The following is a 26,658-nucleotide window of genomic DNA, read 5'->3' on the forward strand; positions in this document are numbered from 1 at the left end:
CAAAAATCCCACTTTTATCTAAAACAGGAGTCTTACGTATGTGAGATTATGTTCGCATACACGAGATGGCAAAACGAAAGGAACTTCTCGCGTAGCATGTACTGCCCGCATACGCAAGCGTTCGATTTAACAGGTCCGCATACACGGGACCATATCTGCGTACACGAGATATCAAGGCAGCGAGTAAATCTCGCGTCTCTTGTGCATGCTAGCATTCGCGACCCCTCCTTTATCCTAAAAAAGCTGCTAAATCATAAAAATTAGTTTTCTATACCAAACTTCCGGCATTCATAACCTCCTTTGCAAAACTCCAGTTTACACAAACTTTAAACCGTTTTAAAGCTCTTGAAATTATCTTTGAAACAAATTTTATTCAAATCCAAAATCCAATGCTCAAGTTATGGAACGCCAAAGTTTGATAAAAATCTATTTTTTTTTCAAAAAAGATCAAAACCTCTATTTTCCAAATTCTCAACTTCAAATCAAAGTTCATATCCCAAAACAACACCAACTGTATTCAAACCACATTCCTACACTTTCTATCCCTTCCACAATATACCAACATCCCATTTTATAAATTTCATTCCAGATAAGCCATGATCAAAACAACACTATCATTATTCCTCAACATATCATCCTTATTATAACTCATAATCAACTTAAGTCATTACCAACTTCAATAATCATCACATTTTCATAATAATTCAACACTCTCACATTATATACATACACTATATATACTCAATCAAACCAACCGATTCATTTAACAATTTCCAATAAAATCACTAATTCTCAATCATTCATATAATTCAACTTATCTTACGGTCAACTAGCCTAAGTTTTCACGTGACATTAAACATTAACTACGAGAAACCAAAACCATACATTATTTGATTCCTCCCTAAGCTCAGAACACCACAAATACACTGTTCCAAAAAATTCCAAAGCTCCAAATATACACCAAATCTAAAATCCAACAACAAAGAACCAAACTCAAGCTTTAAATATTCACTCCCAAGCCTCCAATTCCATTAATTTGCCTCCAAAACACATAATTTAACCTAATACCATACAAATATTACTAAATCAACATAGGGTTTCCTATACCAATAATTTCATAAAGGTTAGAGGATCCTCACCTTACCAACGGACGTTTGGGATAAGACCCAGCAAGTTCACAAAGCTAATGTGATCCTAAACACAAAAATTTAACAAAATCTCCATACATTTACTCAAAGTTTTTGAAATTGGAGAAGGAAGAACTGGGGGTGAAATTGATATTTTCTTACTAAATTATTCAGTGGTTTTTGTAGAGAATTCCAAGATGAAAGCGTGGCCGCTAACGGCTCGTCAATCAGAGCTCCGGATCAAAAGTTATGGGCGATTAAAAATCGAAGTGAATAATAACTTTCACTTCTCTTCTCACCACCGTTCACACTCTTTCTCTCTTATCCAACGTGAAAATGAAAAGTAAAGGAGGAGGAGGCTGAAAGCTTGGCTTAAATGGGTTGGGCCTTGGGCCTAATATGGGCCCGGTTCAATCGGTTTGGCAGTTTTGCCCAACTTTAGGCCAAAATCTTTAAAATTAGTGTTAAAATTCATATTTTAATTCTTTCTACCTCATTAAACTATAAATTTATTTTTTTATTTTTTTAAATAATAATTAGTTTATTGGCTAATTATTTATTAATTACCCAGAGTTTACATACATCATATGCATATGTTTGTCTTGTTTGATTGTGCATTATTTTGGTTTGCCTATATGATTTATTATGTTATTTACTATATGTTCTACCTATCTTTTCTTTGTCTGCTTTATTTGTTTGTGCAACTGAGAGGTCCCTTATCTAGCGGAGGAGTTACAAGGGCAAATCCACTGGATTATTAGAGGATTGGAGGAAATGAAAAAGTGAGGGATCAAGTTAAAATTTTATGGACCTTAGATAACTTGCCTTGCTTATGGTTTTCAATTATAGCTTTAAGTTTTGAATTTAAGTGTCGGAGTTCTAGAATCGCCTTTGGCTTTTCCGGCACCTTATATATTATGTATGCTGGCACCATTACTATGCTGAGAACCTCCGGTTCTCACCCCACACATATGTCTTTTTCAGATGCAGGTCAAGAGGCACCTCGATAGGCGTCTGGAGTTTCGATTGTAGTGAAGTTGGGATGTTGGCTTTTGTGTTTTGTTATGTATATGTATATATATGTATAGAACTCTCTTTATAGATATGTTTCACTTTTGTCCCTCTTAGAGGCTTTTTGGGAGAACTAGGAATTTACTTTACATATTTTAAATTATCTAGGTTGTATATATGTGTGTGTGTGTGTGTGTGTGTGTGTGTGTGTGTGTGTATACGATATTCTCTGGTTAGCATTGGCTTCGCAGGTTGAGCCCAGAGCTTGATATTCTATATCAACTCCGATCTTATTTTATGCGTGTGTCCTTCTTTTCTTCATTCGCAAGTTTCTGTTATGTGAGCCTTGCACTTTTAAATTTCACAATTTTTGTTTAAGTTTTCCTTCAAGGCTCCTCATTTTTTAAATTCTTTCAACTATTATTATGTATATATTTCATTTTAGAGGCCGTAATACCACACCACCTCTGTTTTACGGCTTAAGCGTAAAGCTCTATATGGTCTATATGGTAGGGTGTTACATCTTATATGGCCAAAGAAGTACTCCCTCAAATATGAGATAGCCCACTTCATTTTCTTATTATAAATTCCCTAGACCAATTCATTGTTAGCAAGTCCATATTTCGATATGACCTCACTCCATATGTCTTCAAATACTTTGCATTAAACTGTCGATACAGTAATACATTAAGGATATTGATGGGGGGAAAATCGTCGGTAAAGAATTTCACAAAAATAATCGCGTTGCAGGTATAGATCTAAACTGACAATTAAACCTCAATCAAATTTAATTTGTTTGTCACTTAAACAAACCCAATAAAAATAACCAAAGTATTAAACCTCGGGTCGTCTCTCAAGGAATTGCAGGGAAGTGTAGTTATTATTGGCTATGAAAAAGTATCTTTTTGGGTTTTTAAATGTTGAACAAGGAATATAAATGTCACGGAAATAAACTAACAATTAAGAAAATTCCTAGCAAGGATTGATAATCGGAATTCCTATCCTCATTATCAATGTCAATTGTGATGGTAATTGTAAATTGCACTCACTTAGTTAACCTCTAACAAATGAAGGAAAGTCAAGTGAGCAATAATTAACCTAAGTTCACAAGTCCTAATCAAAGATTAGAGTCAGCGAAGCTCAAGCCAAGTAGCAACTTTCAAACACCAATCAACAAAAGGCTTTTGATAATTCAAGAGTCTCCAAATAATCATTCCAAGTTAAGAATATAAAAAGCTAAATCGAAACCCACTCAAACATTTTATCAAACGTTTGGAAGGCACAACATAAAAACATAGAAAACTAACAAGGAATATTAAATCTAAACAACCAATTACAAACATCAATAATAACAAATGAGGAGGGAACAATAATTATGAAATACCTCAAATTGTATTAAATAGAAAATTGAATCTAACATGAGAATTCATAAACTACGTGGGAAAATAGCGAAATCAACAAGACAAGATAATCTAAAGTGCTACAATAAATAAGAGTAGAAGAAAACTAAATTAAACTAAGATAGAATGCTGAAATTAAGAAGGACTAAGACTAAGAGACCTAAAACCTAGAGAGAGGAGAGAGCCTCTCTCTCTAGAAAACTACATCTAAACCTAAAATTACATGAATGAAGTGTTATCTGATTGATTCCCCAACTATGCAGCCTCTATTCTATGTTTTCGGGCTTGGAACTGGGCCAAAAGGAGCCCAGAAATCGCCCCCAACGTCTTCTGCGTAATGCAGCACATGATGCTTGGTCACGCATACGCGTCACTCATGCGTACACGTCGGTTGGCAAAAATCCTGATCACGCGTACGCGTGGGTCACACGTACGCGTCGCTCGTCTTCTGCGCCAGTCACGCGTACACGTCGCCCACGCGTACGCGTCGCTGCCAGCTTCTCAAAACACCATTTTCTTGCATTTCTTTCACTTTTTCATGCTTTCTTTCCGTCCTCTAAGCCATTCCTGCTCTATAAACCCTGAAAACACTCAGCAAACATATCACGGCATTGAATGGTAATAAGAGGGGATTAAAATTAGCAAATTTAATGCCAAAGAAGCATGTTTTCAATCATAGCATAAAATTAGGAAGGAAAATGTAAAACATGCGAATTATATGCATAAGTGTGAGAATAATTGATAAGATCCACTCAATTCAATACAAAATAAACCATAAAATAGCGGTTTATCAATCTCCCCACACTTAAACATTAGCATGTCCTCATGCTAAGCTCAAGAGAACCAAAAGAGTGAAGGCAAAATGGTAGAACTTATGCAACGCAACCTATCTAGATGCAAGCAACCTACATGCATCATGCTATTCTAATTACTATATATATATATATATATATATATATATATATATATATATATATATATATATATATATATATATATATATATATAAGCATATATGTGGTCAAAGTGTGTCAAATTTCCAAGAAATCATATATGCACAATCAAGGACTAAATCAATCATATCAAAGCACATTCACAATTGAGGTGAGTTAATCAAAAGAGTTCACAAACTTGCAAGACAAGCAATGATCAAATATGGACATATGAAAATGAGCAATTGAACCCTCATTGGATGTGTATATGCACTCTAATCATTCAAGTGTTTGGGGTTAAACCACTCAAATCTCCTCTAATCATACTTTTCTAAAACTTTGTTCTTCATCTAACCAATCAAAAATTATCAAGTGTACAAATGCAAATATCATGAGGGCTTTTCAAGGTTGTAATGGGGCTAAGGTAAGGGTGAGGATATATGTATGGCCAAGTGAGCTATCATATGAATCTTTGACTAACCTAAGTTCTCACCTCACATACACACACTCTATATAATTCTAAAATTAAGCTTAGCTACCTAAAATATCACTTTTGCGTGTTTTCACACTCATGTATCAATTCTAATTCCACCACATATGCATTGATCTTTTTAATGAACTTAACAACGGGGTAGTTTTATCCCCTATTCATTTATTTCTTCTCTTTTTCATTTAATATATTCTTTTTCTTTTTATATGAATGAAAACATAATATATCAATGCATATGCTTTTTCTAATTTCACATGAGTAAGCACCCAAATTCTCAATATTTGTCAGTAAAAACACAATACATTCTCATCAACCATAGTTCCCACATTTCCCCACACTTAGTTGACACACACTATCTTAAGCTAACCAAATATTCAAATAGGGCAATTAATTGTTTTTCCGCTTAAGGCTAGTGATGTGGTGATATAAAGAACAAATGGGGATTAAAAGGCTCAAAGTGGCAAATAAAGGTAAATGGAATGGTAGGCTATTTGGGATAAGTGAGCTAATATCAAATGATGGCCTCAATCATATATATGCATGAATATACACTAAATAATGGACATATAGAATGGAATAAATCATAGATTGCAATCATAGAGATGAAAACACACAAGAATAAAAATCATGGTTAAATAATGTAACCATATAATTAAGCTCAAAATCTCACAGGTTGTGTTCTTAGCTCAAAAACCATATTCCAACTATATATATATCATGCAAGTTTCAAAAAGTTTTAACTCAAATCAATGTGAATCTCAAATGCCCTTTCTAAGAAAAATGAATTTCTTGCAATTTTTAACAAATTAACCAACATTTATTATTATATATATACTAAATGAAATATTGTGATTATGAAAAGCTAAAAGTTTTAGTTTATTCCCTATTTTCAATCAAACCAACTTCTCATATGCAAAAGGGTAAACTAAGCTTAATAATCCATATTTTCTAAATCACAACTAATAAACTAAAAGTGCAATTCAAGCTAAATATCTAAGATATAAACAAGCCCAAAGTGCAAAATACAACAAAGTAAAAATAAACAAAAGTACAATAAGATAAAAATGTGCAAGTACTAAAAGAAAATTAGAACAAAATAAAGCAAAATAGAACAAAAGTGTGAAATAGTTCACCAAAATATAGACTCCACCGATGATGGTGACCTCCCCACACTTAAATCACAGCATCGTCCTTGATGCTCTCAATCAAGGTAGGTGTGAATGATCATCGCCTACATCTCTATCGTCGCCTGTCGAAGGATGTGCCTTTGGCTCTGTCGGCTGTGGCTGTGTAGGTGCCTGTGGCTCTGTAGGATGCTCAGGATGAGTCTCCTTCTGCTGGGCCACTACCTACTCATCCTCCTCCTGCTCAGAGTGCTCCGAGGGTGTGTCAAGCTCAGAGAGGATGTCAGTACGCCCCGAAGTCACAATCAGCTTCAAATGTGCATAGCGTCGACTATTGCGACGCTCAGACTGCTCATAGCGTCGCTGATTGCAGCGCTCCATCTGATCAAGGTGCTCAAAGCGGTGCTGCACAAGATGGTAGACCTGCTGTGATGCAGATGAAGGTGCTAGTTGAGATGGTGCAGATGGTCCTGTTGCAGCTGAAGAAGTAGCCAGCTCAGTAGCTGCTACTATGGATGCTCGGTCTCTGCGCCGGGCTACTAGGCGGTCACCAAATCAGTCACCCCAAGGGATAACCTTTTCCTTACTATGAGCGGCCAGTGCCTCATCGCCCTGCTCCCAGGGTACCTCAGCCCGATGAGCTAGCTGTGTGACCAAACAAGCGAATGGCAAGTTGCCTCTGATATTGGCCCGGTACATGTATCTCCTGATGAGGCATGGAAGGTACAACTCCTTCTCTAAGACACACCAAATCAGAACTATTATATCAGCCGGGATCTTAGTAGCATGAGTACTGGGCATGACATAGGTACATAAAATCTGCTGCCACAGCTTGGCTTCTTTAATCAGATAGTCGAACTTAATGCCTCTCGAAGTCTCTTTCTTGGATCCTTGCTCCTAAGGGGTATCAGGAAGGGCAACCGTACAATACACTGTATCCCAATCAAAAGACATGCATTTAATATCCTCCTCGGCCTGATGGAAGGCATCTTTATCACTGATCATAGGCTAAAAATGGAGGATGTCCTCAATAGCCTCCTCTGTAACCAGAATCTGCATGTCTCTGAGATGAACGGCATCAAGGGTCGCTCGGTAGTAATTGCAATAGAACTCTCGGACCCAAGTTTCATTCACTCGCACTAGCTCTCTGTCAAGAAATAACCAACCCCTCTCCGCAATCCAACGCTCAGTATACTGCTTCAGATCAGAGGGTACATCTAGTCTCTTTTCCACAATGAGGTTCTGCTTATCAAAGTGCTCAAATCTGAGCTCACAGTATAGGTTGGAAAACTTATATGGGATGTTAGACACGTAGCTTGGTCAGCCTTATCCTTCTCATTAAGCATCCGCTCAGATAAGCCTGAGGTCGCCGGTTCAGTGGATGGCTGTGATCTTTTCCTCTTACTTGAGGTAACCTTGGCTGCATTTCCCTCTGTCAAACATCCTGAAAATAGAAATTACAGGATACAGAATATTAAATAAAGTAGAGGAAAGAAAAGCAGGAAAATAAGCAAACAGACAGAAAAATAGAAATAGAAGGGTATTGACATAACTTGAAACAAAATTAAAAATAGAAAAGAGGTTCAAAATCGCTTGGACAATCAAGGTTCTATTTGACACAGAATTTCGCCAAATAGTTCCTTGTCGCCATCAAGGAAGTAGTTCAAATAAAGGGAAGCAAAGATGGGCTGAAAATGCTAGCCGACCAATTCATGAATTGAATTTGGCAGTAATCAAGTAGAAATAAATTTAAAATATGCCAAATTCAGTTCACAATTGGAAATTAATAGCATAAAGATTTTAGAAAAGTTCGACAACATTCCAGTAGTACTTTGAGCGTTCCCGAATTAAAACAGCAGTAAACAACAAGTCACATGAATTTGAAGGAATTCAAACAGATGCACCGAGCAGTAATTCCATATGATTTAGATAACATTAAGCAAAACAAAACAGCTCAAAATAGCATAGCAGCATTCCTTCATTGAGAGTGAACAAAAATAATGACTTGAAACACATCACCAAATCAGCAACAATGCACAAAAGTAGTAGATGCAGGTAGCATTTCTTCATTGAATTCAGTAGTCAATTGCAAGTGATAAATATTCAACAATTACACATAGCTCAATCCAAGAATGAAGTTCAATTTGAAATAAGGACTCAATAGCAGGAATTGTTTGTTTTAAAACCAGCCACCAATAAGAAAAAGTAAGAATTTATAACCGGGCAGCATTCATTTCTTTGAATTTAACAACCAATCATAAGTATTCAACATGAATTCAAACAATTAAGCATCATGAATTGAGTGATTAAGTTTAGATTAGAGCAAGAAATAAAATACAACAATAGTGATCTTCATTTGAACAGCAACAGGCATAATCCACAATGTACTGAGCATCAATGCATGACAAGAACAAAGAGTTGCAATGAGCAAACAAATTGTGAACATGTAACATTAAAGCATCAGCATTGATCAATATATAACAGTATCAAATAACAGCATGTGAAAGCATGTAGCACCAAAATCATCATCATTCGACAAGCAGTGTTCAATCATCCATTTCAGACAGTAAAAAAAGAGTAAAAATCAGCCCTAAATCCTCTAACCACATCCTAACTACTTAACCACATGCAATTCTATCTAACCTAATCAAACAGAAACTAATCAACTACTGATATAAACTTGAAAAATGAACTAAAAGAAAATTTAAAAATAGAGTAAAATTGAAAGAGGAAGAACATGGAACCTGGGAGAGCAGAAATGGAAATGGAAAAGGAATGGGCAGCGACTGGAAGAGAACTGAGGCGTTACTGGCCCAGTGGTGGCGGTGCCACAGTGGTTCTACAGCGGTAGAGGGTGGCACGGTGAAGAGCACAGGGAAGCACACAAAACAGGGCTCCAAATTCTGCCTTAAGTGCAGCGACCGGAAAGGAAACAGCTGAGAGAGAAGGAAGGGTTTGGTGATGGTGAAAGGGAATTCGCCGGCGATAATGGCTGTGGCGGTGCTGGTTGATGGAGGGTGGTTATGGGTTTTGGAGGGAGAAGAAGAAAAATGTAACGTTGAGGGGGAAGGGGTAAACGACGCGAGTGGGTAGGGTTTACGCGTAAGGGGTGTTAGTGAATTCAAACCCACGTGTACGCGTCACTGACACGTGTGCGTGGGTGGAGAGAAACGAAAGTGACGCGTACGCGTGCAGCACGCGTATTCGTCGGGTGAAATTGTGCTAAACGCACAATTCCATCGCCGTTTTTGCGCAACTCTCTGTTCAGTTTAAATGGGGCAGCAATTGCGTACGACGCATGCGCGTCAGGCACGCCCACGCGTGGGAGCCACAAAATGAAAGCGACGCGTACGCATGGGTGGGGTTGTGCTAAACGCACAATTCCAGCGCCGTTTCAGCCCAACTCTCTGTAACATTTTACTAGAGAGTGAAATTTGCATCGACACACGCTCTTTTTTTTCTTTTTTTTTTATAATACCAGAAATTAATAAACAACTAAACCATAAATCAAACGAAATAAACATAACTAAAATTGATAATTTAACTTATTACTAATATAAACAAAAAGGGAAATTAGAAAGAAATTACCATGGTGGGGTGTCTCCCACCTAGCACTTTTAGTTAAAGTCCTTAACTTGGACATTTGGTGAGCTCCTTGTCATGGTGGCTTGTACTTGAACTCATCTTGGAACTTCCACCAACGTTTGGACTTCCAATAAGCTTCAGCATTCCGAAGTGAATTTGCCAAGCCTTGAGGGCGTTCTTTGCAAGCTTGGAGCTCCCAAAGTTGATCCCCTTGCATCTAGCTCTTGAAATCGCGACCTTAATGAGTCTAGATTTGCAACTCCAACCACTGAACATCCTTCTCTTACGCTTAATGCCACAAAGCCTCCTAAGTTGACCATTCGTTTCAAGAATACCATACTCAAGTGGGACAGTAAAGCGAATAGAGATAAGTTTTACCCACTCAAGTGAAGGACTAGATGGCAACCTAGGTAGAGAAGTCTCCAACGATCTTGACAAAGCATATTCAACTCCCGTCCACCCTTTCTGAAGGACTTCTACTTCCTCATCATTCTCAAACTCACTTAGAGAAGGCTCTTCATACCCACGGAGTTTATTTGCAGATGTAAATTCATCACTCGGAAGACTTGATTCATGATCATCATCACCAAGGGAACTTGCTTCTTGATCTATCCCATCCAATTCTTCAATAGGAATATGCCATGGAGGTTGTGCACAAGCCTTCTTGACATCAATTTCAATCTTCTTGGAGGAATACTCTACAACTCTAGATTCCCATGGAGGTTCGGCATCTCCTAAGTCTTCGACCACTTCTTCCTCTTCGACTATTACGGCTTCCTCCACTTGTTCCAATACAAAGTCATGTTCTTCATTGTCCACCAGAGTTTCTAGTATCTCCTTCATGCTACGCTCTTCTATTGATTCTCCACATGTAGCTATGAGAGTACTTTGAGTGTCGAAGCGCAAAGAGGCTAAATTACCTACTACCTCGGTCAAGGTAGCTATGAACTCTTGTGTCGTCCTTTGCATCTCTCTTTGCTCTTGAAGAAGAACATTTAGAGTGTCATCCATTGGAGATTGGGGTGGATATGAGGGTTCATTACTTGGGAGGAAAGGTTCATGATATGAGGGTGGTTCATCATAATAAGGGTGTGGTGGTTCAGCACTCTCTATCTTTTCCACTTGTTGCAGAACACACTTCAATCACTTGTTCTCAAGTTGAGATTCTTTAGCCATGTGATCTTCGTGTGCTTTTCGGCTTTCCACTCGCTCCATTTGATGAATGGTTGCTTGAAGTTGATCCAGTGTCTCCTTGAGATGATCCCTTGACTCTTGTTCTGCTTGAATAACATGATTAGGATCATATAGCTCTTGGGTTGATGGGTATGGGCAAGGTGTATATGGAGGTGGTGGTTCTTGAGGGTAATTATGTTGAAATTGGAGTGGTTCTATATATGGTTCATATGGCTCATAAGGTGGTTGGTATGGTGGATAAGGGTTAAGATCATATGAGGGCTTTTGGTAGTAGGTGGCTTGTGAGTATGGTGGTTCAAAGCTATGTTGAGAAGGGATTTCATAGACATATGGTGGGGCTGGGGCTTGTTGGTAACTACAAGAGGGTCCACCATATCCATTGGATTGATATGCACCTTGGAATGGTTCTTGCTCATAGTAAGTGGGTGGAGGTTGTTGCCAAGAGGGTTGATCGAATCCTTGCGGCTCCTCCCATCTTTGATTGTCCCATCCTTGATGTAAGCTTTCATTGTAATCTCCTCTTCCTACAACATGATTGTAACCAAACTCATAGCCAAAGGGGTGAGAATTTATAGTATCAAGAGAAAATAAAAACAAAAACTAATAAGGAATAATGAAACTAAACTCCTAAAACTAGAAACAACTAACAAAGAAACGAAAAAACAAATTATTCACAATATTCACAATAACCAATAATAAGGCCCACGTTTGTAATTCTCCGGCAACGGCGCAAAAAATTGATGGGGAAAAAATCGTCGGTAAAGAATTTCACAAAAATAATCGCGTTGCAAGTATAGATCTAAACCGACAATTAAACCTCAATCAAATTTAATTTGTTTGTCACTTAAGCAAAGCCAATAAAAATAACCGAAGTATTAAACCTCGGGTCGTCTCTCAAGGAATTGCAGGAGAGTGTAGTTATTATTGGCTATGGGAAAGTATCTTTTTGGGTTTTTAAATGTTGAACAAGGAATTTAAATGTCACGGAAATAAACTAAAAATTAAGAAAAGTCCTAGCAAGGATTGATAATCGGAATTCCTATCCTCATTATCAATGTCAATTGTGATGGTAATTGTAAATTGCACTCACTTAGTTAACCTCTAACAAATGAAGGAAAGTCAAGTGAGCAATAATTAACTTAAGTTCACAAGTCCTAATCAAAGATTAGAGTTAGTGAAGCTCAAGCCAAGTAGCAACTTTCAAACACCAATCAACAAAAGGCTTTTGATAATTCAAGAGTCTCCAAATAATCAATCCAAGTTAAAAATGTAAAAAGCTAAATCAAAACCCACTCAAACATTTTATCAAACGTTTGGAAGGCACAACATAAAAATATAGAAAACTAATAAGGAATATTAAATCTAAATAACCAATTGTAAATATCAATAATAACAAACAAAGAAAGGAAAAATAATTATGAAATACCTCAAATTGCATTAAATAGAAAATTGAATCTAAAATGAGAATTCATAAACAACATGGGAAAATAGCGAAATCAACAAGAGAAGATAAACTAAAGTGCTAAAATAAATAAGAGTAGAAAAAAACTAAATTAAATTAAGATAGAATGCTGAAATTAAGAAGAATTAAGACTAAGATACCTAAAACCTAGAGACAGGAGAGAGCTTCTCTCTCTAGAAAACTACATCTAAACCTAAAATTATGTGAATGAAGTGTTATCTGCTTGATTCCCCCACTCTGCAGCCTCTATTCTGTGTTTTCAGGCTTGGAACTGGGCCAAAAGGAGCCCAGAAATCGCCCCAGCGTCTTCTGCATAGTGCAGCACGTGACGCTCTGTCACGCGTACGCGTCACTTGGTAAAAATCTTGGTCACGCGTACGCGTCACTCGTCTTCTGCGCCAGTCATGCGTACGCATCGTCCACGCGTACGCGTCGCTGCCAGCTTCTCAAAACACCATTTTCTTGCATTCTTTCTACTTTTGCATGCTTCCTTTCCGTTCTCTAAGTCATTTCTGCCCTATAAATCCTGAAAACACTCATCAAACATATCACGACATCGAATGGTAATAAGAGGGGATTAAAATTAGCAAATTTAAGGCCAAAGAAGCATGTTTTTAATCATAACATAAAATTAGGAAAGGAAAATGTAAAACATGCGAATTATATGCATAAGTGTGAGAATAATTGATAAGATCCGCTCAATTCAATATAAAATAAACCATAAAATAGCAGTTTATCAGTTATCCAAAAAATACTTTTTTTTTTGTATTTTGTATAACGTTATGACGAAGATGCCATTTACAAAGGATGTGTGGTATACCAGAAAATACTTCTAAGATAGCCTCTCACATGGCGTGGTCTTTGTCTGTCACAACGTTTCCGGATAGTTTGCTTGACATGGTTTTGAAAATTCCTTCAATAAAGTCTCAATCATTTCATCTGAAAGCAAGGCACATGCTGTAAGACCCGAAAAATAATTAATTAGATAATTAATTGATTAATTAAAAGTGAGCTAAAAGAGTTAAAAGATTTAAATTTTACAATTTGAAAAATCATCAGTGAAAATTTAACTTAGAAAATAAATTTGAGTGCGAAAATATAATTAATTTTGGAAAAATGTATACCAGCATTATAATTAACTATATAGGCTTAAGTTTATCAAGTACTGCATACGAGAAAATAAAACTGTAAATATAACCAGAAAAATATCTAGAATAAATACCAGAACCCTTATCTTAAAGATTTTGGCCTTAGGTGGGGCGAATAGGCAAAAAGGACAAAAATGTTTAACTCGCGACTTAATATAAAACGTGACTCACCCCCCTTTTCACCCAAAATTTTACTTCATTTCATAAAGAGAAGGAGAGCCACGAGGAGCTAAAGAAGAGAGCCTAACCCAAATTTTACTATTCACCCATCCATTCAATTTCACTTTTCTCTCAAACTGGAACTCTGATCGACGATTCGTTTGTGGCCACGTGATCATCTTTTCATCCTCTTCGATTCTATCTAACTTTTGCGATGAGTAGTTCCAAGAACCTTATTCCATTTCTCCATTTCATGTTATTTTTGAATTTGGGATTTGAGGTCTTGAAAAATTATGATTTTAATGCTTTAGGAAAAGTTCAAGCACAATTTCTAAAAGAGTTTTGACCCATGATTATGTGGTACAAACTAAGAAAACTTAATCCCTCCACGATCCCCAATTTTAAGTGAAAATCCTAGTGTGAATACTTGATATTTGGTATGATTAGATTAAAACAGAGTAGCTTGAATACTTGGTTTGATTTGGTGCAGAATTGGATGCACCATTTGATTGGAGGAGGATTTTGGGTGAGGCTTGGTTGCGTTGATTAAATCTTGGGTGTGATCGTAGAGGAGATTCAAAGGATTTGAGAAACCGCCGTCAACGAAGGTGTGGATTTTAGTTTCGGATAAACATTATATAACGTTATATGAAAACCTAGGTTAGACGTTTCTAGAATAGGTTGAAGTGGTATGATTGGTGTTGTGATGATTTTGGATTAGTGCACTTGAATGAATTATGTGATATGGTATGTCTTGAGGTTGAATTATTGTCAATGAAGTAGAAATTGAATTATTGATTGAATATGATGTTGAATAATGGTGAAATGTGTGACCTCGGTTGGTTAATGAATATTGAATGAGAATTGGGCCAGAGACCGTGATTAGGTGAGATACACTCTTTTGGTAAGTTATAAGCCTCAATTGAGGTATTGAAAAAGTTAAATTGTGTTGTGGTGTATTTTGGGTCGGACGCCGTGATTGTTTGAACATGAATGAATTTTGAGCCAAAGGCCGTGATTGGATGAATGATAAATCCCATATTTAGGATTTATCTTGTGTTGAATTTAGAGGGTTTTGTCAACCTTTCTCCCATTTATCCAATGAAATAGCATGGTTTTCTAAATTCTCCTTTAATTGTGCTTAAGAGTGAAAACATGCTTTTTAAGTCCTTAATTGTTTAATCTTAACTTACCTTTGATTCCATTAGATGCCTTGATATGTTTGTTAAGTGATTTCAGATTTAGGAGGCAAAGATTGGATCAAGGGAATGAAGGAAAAAGCATGTAAAAATGGAGAACTCATGAAGAAATGAAGGAATCGCAAAAGCTGTCAAGCCGACCTCTTCGCACTTAAACGACCATAACTTGAGCTACAGAGGTCCAAATGATGTGGTTCCAGTTGCGTTGGAAAGTTAACATCCATGCTACTTTGTGCTCCCTTGGTAGCGTTGAACGCCAGTTTTTGGCATTCAACACTAGCCTTGGTCCTTCTTTGGCGTTGAATGCCAGAAAGGGGGTAAGTTGGGCGTTCAACGCCCGTTTTGGGCAGTCCTTTCCAAAGAAAAGTATAGATTAGCTTTCCAGCACCATTGAGAGCGCGTAAATTTAACCTTTATAGCTCAAGATAGGCTCGTTATAATGCACGGAGGTCAGGATTTGATAGCATCTGCTATCCTTTCTTTGCCTTTGAATCAAACTTTGTCAAAACTTGCCATTTTCACCCAAAAATCACCTGAAATCATAATAAAAACACAAAAGCTCAAATTAGCATCCCAAAGGTGAATTTTGCACTAGAACCTACTAAAACTTGATAAAATGTAACTGAAAACACTAAGAAAATGATACTAAAAAGAGTATAAAATATCCACTCATCATAACAGTAAACTTAAACTGTTGCTTGTCCTCAAGAAACCAAAAACAAAGTAGGACTAAAAAGATGAGAAAAATACAATAGGTCTCAGAGTTGTCAATAAAGCTCAGTTCCAAATATTGAATGGGATTATTAGCTCCTTACTTTTTAACAGTTTTGGCATCTCACTTTCCTTTGACGCTTAGAAGTATTGACATCCCTTGGAACTGGAATCCAGATGATATTATTGATTCTCTTCTTTTAGTTTTTCTTCTTCCTTGAACACAGTTTCTTTTGGTGCTTTGCACCTTTTGGGCCTAGCCGTGACTCTAAGCGTTTTGTTTTCCCGTATTACCACCAGATACATAAACACCACAGGCACTTAACTGGGAGAACCCTCTGGATTCGAATTTAGCTTTGCTTAAATTCCCAGACAATGGTGCCCAAAGTTCTTAAGCTTACTCATCAGCTTTGGGATCACAACTTTAACTGCTCAGTCTCAAGCTTTTTACTTGATACCTTCCACCATAAGTATTTAGTTAGGGATAGTAACTCATTTGAGCTTTTTAGGACAATTTTGACCCTCCTAACCATTGATGCTCAAAGTATTGGATCCTTGCTCTTTTCTTTTTTCATTGAGCTTTTTATTTTTCTTTTTCTATTAGTTTTCTTTTCTTTTCCTGCTGCTTTTTCTTACTTCAAGAATCAATATTTTTTATTTTTTAGAGAATCAATAATACTTCTCTAAATTCACTGTTCTTCAAGAGCCAATATGCTTAACCTTAATATCAATTATGCACAGTTAATTCATACATTTAGAAAGTAATTGCAAGGGTACCACATCTAATTAATTGAAATAGCTCATGATATACTCGAAATATCTAATTAATTTAACCATGGTGATAGATACATAGGAAATCTTATAACCAGAATAAAACAAAAGAAAATAATACTAGAAAGAAATAAAATACTAACTGTGGTCATGCACTAGAATTCAAAAAAGATAAAGTAAAGTACAAGGAAAACAGAAATAACATAGATAAAGGGAATAATGGAGCTCAACCACCTCAGTGATGGCGACTGATGCTCCATCCGGAGAACCCAATGGAGCATTTGAGCTCCTCTATGTCTCGCCCTTGTCTTTGCTGCTCCTCCCTCATGATCCTCTGATCCTCCCTTATTTGATGGAGGGTGGCAGCTTGATCTTGGTGCTCAATCCTCAACTGATCCACCGAATAGGTCAGCTCCCCTATAGATGTGTTTGGTTGGTCCCAATAGTCACGAGGAGGAAAGTACATTCCCTGAGGCATCTCCGGGATCTCAGGTGCAGGTAGCTGAACAGGCTCATGCTGTGGTCCAAGCGTCTACTTCGTGGCATGTTGCATCCTCCTCTTGGTGATGGGCTTGTCCTCCTCAATCAGGGTATCTCCTGCTATGCTTATTCCAGCTGACTGGCATAGGCGATAGATGAGGTGAGGAAATGCTAGCCTTGCATGGGTGGAGGCTTTGCCAGCTACCTTGTAGAGCTCCTGAGGTATTACCTCGTGCACTTTCACCTCATTTCCGAGCATAATGCAATGAATTATTATTGTTCAGACTATGTTAACCTCAGATCGGTTACATGTGGGGATGATGGAGCGTTGGATAAACTCTAACTAGCGTAAAATTCTTGCACCATGAGCGTTCTAACTCCAGAAATAGGATTAGTCAGAATTTCCCAATCCCTTCTCCAAATTTCATGTTGGATCTCTGGATATTCCTCTTCTTTGAGCTTAAAGGCGACCTCGGGTATCACCTTTTTATACCTCACCACATCATAGAAGTGGTCTTGATGAATGATAAACCACTATTTCATGGTTTATCTTGTGCTCAATTGAGTGGTTTTTACCAACTCTTTACCCACTTATTCATACTATTTGCATGGTTTTATATTTCCTTCCTAATTATGTGTTTTGATTGAAAACATGATTTTTTGATCTTATATTTGCTTATTATTAATCCTCTCTTATTACCATTAGATGCCTTGATATGTGTGTTAAGTGATTTCAGAGATTACAGGGCAAGAATGGCTCAGAGGATGGAAAGGAAGCATGCAAAAGTGGAAGGAATACAAGAAGTTGGAGAAACTGCTAAGCTGTCCAGCCTGACCTCTTCGCCCTCAAACGACGCGGTTCTAATTGCGTTGGAAAGCTAACGTCCGGGGCTTCGATTTGATATATAATATGCTATAGTTCCCCTGACGCTAGGCGACACGACCGCGTGCTCCATGCGGCCGCGTCGCAAGTGACGAAAATTAGCGAATCTGAATTCGCAACCAGCGAATTATGGGCTGTTTCTGACCCAGTTTGCGGCCCAAAAAACACAGATTAGAGGCTATAAAGTGGGGGAATGCATCCATTCATGGGGAGGCTCTCACATTCACAATTTTAGGAGTAGATGTAGTTTTTAGAGAGAGAGGTTCTCTCCTCTCTCTTAGGATTAGGATTTAGGACTTCTCTTAGTTTTAGGAGTGACTCTTAATCCCAGGTTCAATGTTCTTTTGCTTTATATTTATCTCTTACTTTCAGATACTTTAATACTTATATTAGTTATGTTGCCTATTTGGCTTATGCTACATTCATGTTATGATTTTCTTAATTAATATTATTTGAGGTATTTCAGATTTATGATTGCTTTCTTTTATTTATATAAATAATTTAGATTTTCCCCTTTTGGTCTTGGTTAAGAAATCAGTAACTCAACATTATCAAACTCAGCATAATTGATAATCGCTATCTTGCTAATTGAACTGAACTTCAATAATTCTAACTTTTTCTTAGGAAATAAATAGGATTCGAAGGTCAAACTAATTAGTCTCTTGACTTTCCTTTGCTTTAAAGGTTAACTAAGAGGAATTAAGATTCAACTTTCATTATTGTTGAGAGAGATAACCAAGTTGGACCTCCAATTTCTCATACCTTGCCAAAAGTTTATTTTACAGTTATTTATTTATTTTTTATTGCTTGAAATTATACCTGTGCGCATTGCCCAAACTCCAGAACCCCAATTTAAAAACTCATAACCAATAATAAGAACATACCTCCCTGCAGTTCCTTGAGAAGACGACCCGAGGTTTGAATACTCGGTTATCAATTTCAAAGGGGTTTGTTACTTGTGACAACCAAAATGTTTGTACGAAGGGATTTCTGTTGGTTTAGAGACTATATCTACAACGCGACTGTTTTTATGAAATTCTTTACTGGCAAAAATCCTAACGTCAAAATGGCACCGTTGCCGGGGAATTGCAAACGTGTGCTTTATTATTGGTTATTGTAAATATTTTTTTTATTTTTGCTTGTTTATTTGTTTTTATTTTTTGCTTTTCCATAAATTAAGAGGTTATTTGTTTTCATTTAGTTATTAAAAAAAAAATTTCAAAAATTTGTTCTTAGTGTTCATCTTGATCTTCAAGTTGTTCTTCGCGTTCATCTTGACCTTCAAGCTGTTCTTAGTTGTTTTCTTCGTTTTGATCTAAAAATTTGAAATTTGGTGTCATTTTATTGTTTTTCTCTTTCCTCATTAAATTCAAAAATATTTTTAATTAATTTTTTTCGAAAAAAAAATTTCAGATTTTTATTTTTAAAATTTTTATCTTATCTTATCTTATTTCAAAAATCAAATTTCAAAATTCAAATTTTAAAATTTTCAAAATTTAAATTTCAAATTTCAAATTTCAAATTTCAAAAATTTAAAATTCAAAATTCAAAATTCAAATTTCAAAATTTCAAATTTCAAATTTCAAAATTTAATTTTCAAATTCAAAATTTAAATAACCTTTTAATTTAAATTTGTTTTTATTTTCATTTTTAATTTTTATTTTGCTACTATGAACTCTCACCCCTTTGGCTATGAGTCTGGTTACAATTATGTTGCAGGAAGAAGAAATTACAATGAGAACAGGCATCAAGGTTGGAACAATCAAAGATGGGAGGAGCCACAAGGATTTGATCAACCCTCATGGCAACAACCACCTCCAGTGGACTATCAACAACCACCACCATATGCCTATGACCTCTTTCCTCAACATGACTTTGGACCACCATACTCACAAGCCCCTTTCCACCATTCACCTCCATATGACCCTAACCTACATCCACCATACCAACCACCTTATGAACCAAATGAACCATACATAGATCCACCCCAAACCTCCATGGAGAAAGCACTTGCCAATCTAAACTCTACTATACAAGCTCTCGTTGCCCAAATCAGACCACCAAATACCTTCAACAATCAACCCTCAAGCTCTAGTGCACTTCCTTTTCAACCACATAATGATCTTTTCATCCCATCACCACCCTCCATGGAAGAACACCCACATCCATCAATCCAAAAGCAAGATGATCCCAATTATGCTATTGATATGAAACAGGAAAGAAGGAATCATCTTCGCGAATTCATACTTCATAAAGAGCTAGAGGAGGCCCTACGGGTAAGGGTAGGAGAGACCCTTGAAGATGAAAGAATAGTTGAAAGGAGTTGTCATGGAAAGAAAAACATCGAGGATGAGTACGATTTTATACTTAAACAACTGGACAAAGCAGCAATTATTAAAAAGGAAGAAGTGGTTGCAGACTTAAGAGATGCTGTACCTCCATTGGAAAATCTAGTCACAAAGTCTCCTTCCACGGTGTTTGATGTTGATGTTGAGAAGAGCGTACAACCTCCAAGGCAGATCATGGTTGAAGATTTTGTAGAGGTTGATCAAGAGGTAGAAGATGTCAAAGAAGAGCACAAGGGAGTGGAGCTTGAAATTACCTTGCCAAAGTTGTTGGAAACCCCTCCCCCTAAGTTGCCATCATCCTTCACAACATTCAAGTGGGTAAAATTCATATCCCTTGGCTACTAGAGACGGATGGTCAACTTAGAGCTTTTTGTGGCATTAAGAGTAAGAGGAAGATGGCCAGTGGTAAGAATTGTCCTGCAAAGTTCATCATGGTTGGAAGCTTTAAGTTTAAAAGCAAAGGTTGGTGTAAATCTCAATTGAATGGGTCCAGGAAGTTGTTTGGACGCTTCAGTGAGAATTCTAAAGCTGAACCACCCGGATGGAATCATGATAATCAACTTAAAGACGGGTGCAAAAGCAAGATTTGGGACCTCGGAATTCATCCCGGTAATCAACACTCTTGGGGCCTTGTCACTTGCTTTAACTTACTTGAAGGCTTTCTGCGCCTAGTTTGGGACCCCGGAGGTTACTGGAGATACAAACATTGGTGGAGATTCTTGGATGAATACAAGCATAAGCCACCATAACAGGGAGCTCACCAAATGTCCAACTTAAGGACTTTAACTAAAAGTGATAGGTGGGAGACAACCCACCATGGTATAATCGTTCCTTTTTCATTTTTATTTAGTTTTATTTGTTTTTGAGTTTCATTTTATTTTATTATATTGAACCTGGAGTTTTGCATCACATTCATATTAACAGTGCATTCTGCATATTTTTTTTTCAGACTTAAAAAAAAAGGGATTTTCGCACGCGACGCGACAGCGTCACCGACGCGTCCGCGTCGTATGTGCGTTCGGAAGAAATGAGGATGAACAGAGAGTCACGCGAAAGCGTGGCTGGAGGCGCGCTAATGGCTCAAATTGATCCACGCGACCGCGTCGCTGACGGGGCCGCGTTATTTGAAAAATAGCTTCCCCACGCGTCCGCGTCACCCACGCGAACGCGTGGCTCTGTGGAATCGACGTAAATGGGTGTATGGCAGAAAGTTGAGCTGGAGTTGGGCTGGACTCGTGCTGGAAGCCCAAGCCCTCCCACGCGAATGCGTACCCCACGCGTTCGCGTCATTTTCAAAAGATGGCCACCCACGCGATCGCATCACCCAGATTTTTGGCAAAAAGAGTTTCGAACAGAGAGTTGTGCGACCGCAAGGCTGCACTCGCGCCAATCGCACAAAACAGGCCACGCGATCGCGTGACCCACGCGTCCGCGTCACCTGTCCTTATCACGCACCACGCGATCGCGTCACTCACGCGACCGCGTCACAAGCGGCGCACAGAATATCCAGATCAGCCAATTTTCTTTTTTTTTCTTCTCTAATCCTTATTTTTCTTATCTTTTCTTATTTCTTTCTTCTTCCTTTCTTATCTTCTTTCCCTTCTCATTCTTCTTATTTTTCTTTTTATTTTATTTTAATTTATTTGCATACTTTCATTCATTGCATTATTTTCATTGGTGTTAGAAATTTGTTTGGGTCATTATTTCTATATTTTACTTGTGGATTATTAGAGGAATTATTTGACAATTATATATATTTATTTTTAAAGGGTTGCTTGCATGTTCAATTTATTATTTTCATTAGATTATTTACCATGCATGCTATGTGTTTGTGAAAACGCCCGTATGGCATTGTGCACTACTTTTCAGTATCTTTTATCCTACTACTTTGAACGCCTGCTTTTCACAAAACCCTTTTTTATATCATATTCATTCAATATAATTGTCATTACAAACATGTTGCTAATTTGAAAGACTTGGTAATCTAACTTGGACATTGAATGCTTGATCTATGCTACTCATGCCTTTGCCTGCATGCCAATAAACACCATGCATTCAATTGTTATCATATGCACTAGCTATTTTCCATTGATGACTTTTCACATGTACTCATGAGCGTGTCTTAACGTCATTCTTCTTTATTGTGCATTGATTACCACCTTTCCCGCTCTCTTCCTTGCTCTAACCCTTAGCTTTATAAGTCACTTTCTTTTTCCCTTTTCAGGATGGCCACCAAGAAGGGTAAAGAGAAAGCTACTCCCAAACTACCGGCAAGAAAAGGAACAAAAAGAGCCCCAGCTGAGGAACCACAACCCCCGTCCACCTGCAAATCTCAGCATGCACCGAGGACGGTGCAATCTTTAAGTGTGGGGAGGTCGATACCGATTTCCATGGGTTAGTACCTTCTGTTTCAACACCAATGTTTAAATTTTCTTTGTTAAATTAGTTACTGCAATTGCATATTTGATTGCATATTTATTTGATTTTGTGCATTTAGTTACTACTTGGTTAAAGTAATAAAATTCTTTTAAGACCCTCTCTTTGAAAATTTTCACTAATTTAAATTGAAAAATTTTTATGTTAAAACTTTTTTGAAGTTGTAATTGGAACATAGTTTAAAAAGCTAAGAACACACAACCTGTGAGATTTTGAGCTTATTTGCATGGTTACATTATTTAACCATAAATATTTTATTTTTGTGTGTTTTCTTCTCTATGATTGTAATCTATATTTTGTTCCAATCTATATGTCCAATATTTAGTATATTTACATGTTTGCATATGATTGAAGCCATTGTTTGATTTTAGCTCACTTATCCCAAAATTAGCCTACCTTTTACATCACCCTTGTTAGCCCCCTTGAGCTTTTAAATCCCCTCTGTTTTATAACCACATTACTAGTCTTAAGCAGAAAAACAAAATAAGAATCCCAAGTTGAATCCTTGGTTAGCTTAAGATAGATATTGTGTAAAATTTAAGTGTAGGAAATTTTATGGGAACATGGGATGATATGAAAAAGTAGGGAATTAAATTGAATAAGTTATTTGAAAATTTGGGAAGCATGCTCATGTGAAATAAAAAAAATTAAATTACCATGTGCATTGAAGAAAAATATATTAATTAATTAAATAAGGGGATACAAAAAAAAAGAAAAAGAAGAAAAGAAAAATGAAAAAAATACCCCAAATGCAAAATAAAAAAAATCAATGCACATGGGACAAAATTCAAAAATAAGTTTGATACATGAGCATGTAATACAAGTGGGAAAAATTTGGGTAGTTAGGTCAAGTATTTTAAAATTGTATAAAGTATGTATATGTTAGGTGAGATCTTAGACTAGTCAAGGATTCAATTTGTTAGCGCACTTAGCCTTATATATATATATATATCCTTACCCTTACCTTAGCCCCATTACAACCTTGAAAAGACCTCATGATGTTTGCATTGGTATACTAAATTTTGTTGATTGGTTAGATGAAGAACAAAGTTTTAGAAAGCATGATTAGAGAAGACTAGAGTGAATTACCCTATACACTTGAGAGATTAGAGTGATATACACTTCCAGTGAGGGTTCAACGCTTAAATTCTATGTTCCCTGCTTTCATGAGCTGTCTTCTTACAAGTTCACTTGCTTTTTATTGTATGATTTGAATTAGTGGAAATTGGTTTGTATTTGTCTTGGAGAACTTATTTACTCTTAACCAAGTAAGTAAAAGCATTTAGCATGTAGTTGCATTCATAGGTTGCATTTCATACCATTCCTCTTCATCTTTATAGCTTCTCTTGAGCTTAGCATGAGGACATGCACAGTTAATTCATACATTCAGAAAGTAAATGCAAGGGTACCACATCTAATTAATTGAAATAGCTCATGATATACTCGAAACATCTAATTAATTTAACCATGGTGATAGATACATAGGAAATCTTATAACCAGAATAAAACAAAAGAAAATAATACTAGAAAGAAATAAAATACTAACTGTGGTCATGCACTAGAATTCAAAAAAGATAAAGTAAAGTACAAGGAAAACAGAAATAACATAGATAAAGGGAATAATGGAGCTCAACCACCTCAGTGACGGCAACTGATGCTCCCTCCGGAGAACCCAATGGAGCATTTGAGCTCTAATGAGCGGATAATTTATACGCTTTTTGACATAGTTTTTAGTATGTTTTTAGTAGAATCTAGTTACTTTTAGGGATGTTTTCATTAGTTTTTATGTTAAATTCACATTTCTGGACTTTACTATGAGTTTGTGTGTTTTTCTGTGATTTCAAGTATTTTCTGGCTGAAATTGAGGGACTTGAGCAGAAATCAGATTCAGAGGTTGAAGAAGGACTGCTGATGTTGTTGGATTCTGACCTCCCTGCACTCAAAGTGGATTTTCTGGAGCTACAGAACTCGAAATGGCGCGCTACCAATTGCGTTGGAAAGTAGACATCCAGGGCTTTCCAGAAATATATAATAGTTCATACTTTGGCCAAGAATAGACGACGTAAACTGGCATTCAACGCCAGCTTTCTGCACAAACCTGGCGTCCAACGCCATAAAAGGAGCCAAAACCAGAGTTGAACGCCCAAACTGGCACAAAAGCTGGCGTTCAACTCCAAGAAAGACCTCTACACGTGCAACACTCAGGCTCAGCCCAAACACACACCAAGTGGGCCCAGGAAGTGGATTTATACATCGATTACTTACTCATGTAAACCCTAGTAGCTAGTTTATTATAAATAGGGCCTTTTACTATTGTATTAGGCATCTTTTGATCATCTTAGGATCTTAGGATCATCTTTGAACGCATTGTTCTTAGATCAGAGGGGCTGGCCATCTCGGCCATGCCTGGACCTTTCACTTATGTATTTTTAACGGTAGAGTTTCTACACTCCATAGATTAAGGTATGGAGCTCTGCTGTTCCTCAAGGATTAATGCAAAGTACTACTGTTTTCTATTCAATTCATCTTATTTCGCTTCTAAGATATCCATTCGCACCCAAGAACGTGATGAAGGTGATGATTATGTGTGACGCTCATCACCATTCTCCCCTATGAACACGTGCCTGACAAACACTTCCGTTCTACATGCAATAAGCTAGAATGAATATCTCTTAGATCTCCTAACCAGAATCTTCGTGGCGTAAGCTAGAATGATGGCGGCATTCAAGAGAATCTGGAAAGTCTAAACCTTGTCTGTGGTATTCCGAGTAGGATTCAATGATTGAATGACTGTGACGAGCTTCAAACTCGCGATTGTTGGGCGTTAGTGACAGACGCAAAAGGAGGGTGAATCCTATTCCAGCATGATCGAGAACCGACAGATGATTAGCCGTGCTGTGACAGAGCATGTGAGCATATTTTTCACTGAGAGGAGGGGATGTAGCCACTGACAACGGTGATGCCCTTGCATAAAGCCAGCCATGGAAATGAGTAAGACTGATTGGATGAAGATAGCAGGAAAGCAGAGGTTCAGAGGAACGAAAGCATCTCCATTCGCTTATCTGAAATTCTCACCAATGAATTACATAAGTATTTCTATCCCTATTCTATTAATTAATTTTGAAAACCTCATTACTATTTTATATCTGCCTGACTGAGATTAGCTTGCTTCATACCAAAAATCTCCGTGGGATTCGACCCTTACTCACGTAAGGTATTACTTGGACGACCCAGTGCACTTGCTGGTTAGTTGTATCGAAGTTGTGAACCATGGTATTGGCACCATGTTCTTGGCGCCATTGCCAGGGAAAGAAAGAGCCGTAAATTTTACATAATCAAAGTGTAATCACGATTGCGTGTACCAAGTTGCTCACGTTGCCAGGGATTGTTTGAGCCTGGACATCACAATTTGTGCACCAAGTTTTTGTTGCCGTTGCCGGGGATTGTTTGAGTTTGGACAAACAACGGTTCATCTTGTTGCTCAGATTAGGTAATTTTCTTTTTATTTTATTTTCAAAAATTTTTCAAAAATATTTCAAAAATTTTCTCATCTGTTTTCGAAAAAAAAAATATAAAAATGTTTTCAAAAATTTTATTCAAAATTTTTAAGAATGAATTCTAGTATTTCATGAAGCATGTGAAGCCTGGCTGGCTGTAAAGCCATGTCTAAATTCTTTTGGACTGAGGCTTCCAACCATCAGTTGTTACACGACTGTAGGGTATGTCAGGCATGTCATGTCTGAATTACATGCTGAAGCTTGGCTGGCCATTGGCCATGTCTAGTGTTTTGGACCGGAGCTTTCATTGAAAGCTTGGCTGGCTAGTGAGCCATGTCTAATTCCTGGACTGAAGCTTTAGACTAAGAATGCAAGATTCCTGGAGTTCATGTTAAAAATTTTGGAATCCTTATTTTTTCTTTTTCATATAATTTTCGAAAAATATAAAATAAAAATCCAAAAAAATTAGAAAATCATAAAAAATCAAAAATATTTTTCTGTTTCTTGTTTGAGTCTTGAGTCATATCATAAGTTTGGTGTCACTTGCATATGCATCTTGCATTTTTCAAAATTATCATGCATTCATGGTGTTCTTCATGATCTTCAAGTTGTTCTTGGTAAGTCTTCTTGTTTGATCTTGATGATTTTTTGTTTTGTGTCTTTTCATGTTTATCATATGCATTCTTGAATTCTTAGTGTCT

At 37.0% G+C, this 26,658-nt stretch overlaps 1 pseudogene; it reads right to left on the minus strand.

The window, feature by feature from the left end:
- Positions 1 to 6,309: 6,309 nt before the first annotated feature.
- On the minus strand, positions 6,310 to 8,638 carry LOC148576975 (uncharacterized; annotated as a pseudogene).
- Positions 8,639 to 26,658: the final 18,020 nt, after the last annotated feature.

The sequence above is a fragment of the Arachis ipaensis genome, chromosome B1 (assembly GCF_059453495.1).
Source record: "Arachis ipaensis isolate K30076 ecotype BB chromosome B1, ASM5945349v1, whole genome shotgun sequence".
NCBI lineage: Eukaryota > Viridiplantae > Streptophyta > Magnoliopsida > Fabales > Fabaceae > Arachis > Arachis ipaensis.